Genomic DNA, 633 nt, shown 5'->3' on the forward strand with positions numbered 1-633 from the left:
AGGTAGTCCAGGCGGTCCACGTCCAGGCCCGTCCGCTGGTTCGCTGCACCCAAACCCTAAGCCCTAAACCCTAAACCCTAAACCCTGAAGCGTGAAGCCTGAAGCCTAAACGCCAGGCCCTCAACCCTCAAACTTGAGAAGTGTGGCCTAGATATTAAACCCCGGACCCCAAATGCTAAACCCTAGATCCCGAAGCATAGACCCTAAACCCTAAACCCTAAACCCTAAACCCTAAACCCTCATTCAAAAGCCCTGCAAAGCCCCTGAGGCATCAAGCCCAAGAAAGCGCTTCTTCCAAACCCCGGACCTCCCTGTTGCATCCGAATCAGCTCGGCTCTTTAGGATTTAGGGTTTAGGGTTTAGGGTTTAGGGTTTGCGGACCGACGATATCGAAGGCGGCCCTGGTGAGTTCGTCGACGGGGGGGCCCCCCAGCAGTCCCCGGTAGGACTTGGGGGCCCCCTCAATGAGTTGTTGAATTAAATTTAAATCATCTAATTCTATTTCTTTGCACTTTCCCTTTTCCAAAATGTTTCCCAACATTTCCTCCACCATGGCTTTGCTCATATCTTCATGTCTCCACTTCGGGGCCACATGGTCCGCGGGGGCTGGGGGGGGCCCCCCGGGGGGCCCCC

Source organism: Eimeria tenella, genomic scaffold (genome assembly GCF_000499545.2).
Source record: "Eimeria tenella Houghton genomic scaffold, Eth_scaff2491, whole genome shotgun sequence".
In the NCBI taxonomy this organism is placed as follows: Eukaryota; Apicomplexa; class Conoidasida; order Eucoccidiorida; family Eimeriidae; genus Eimeria; species Eimeria tenella.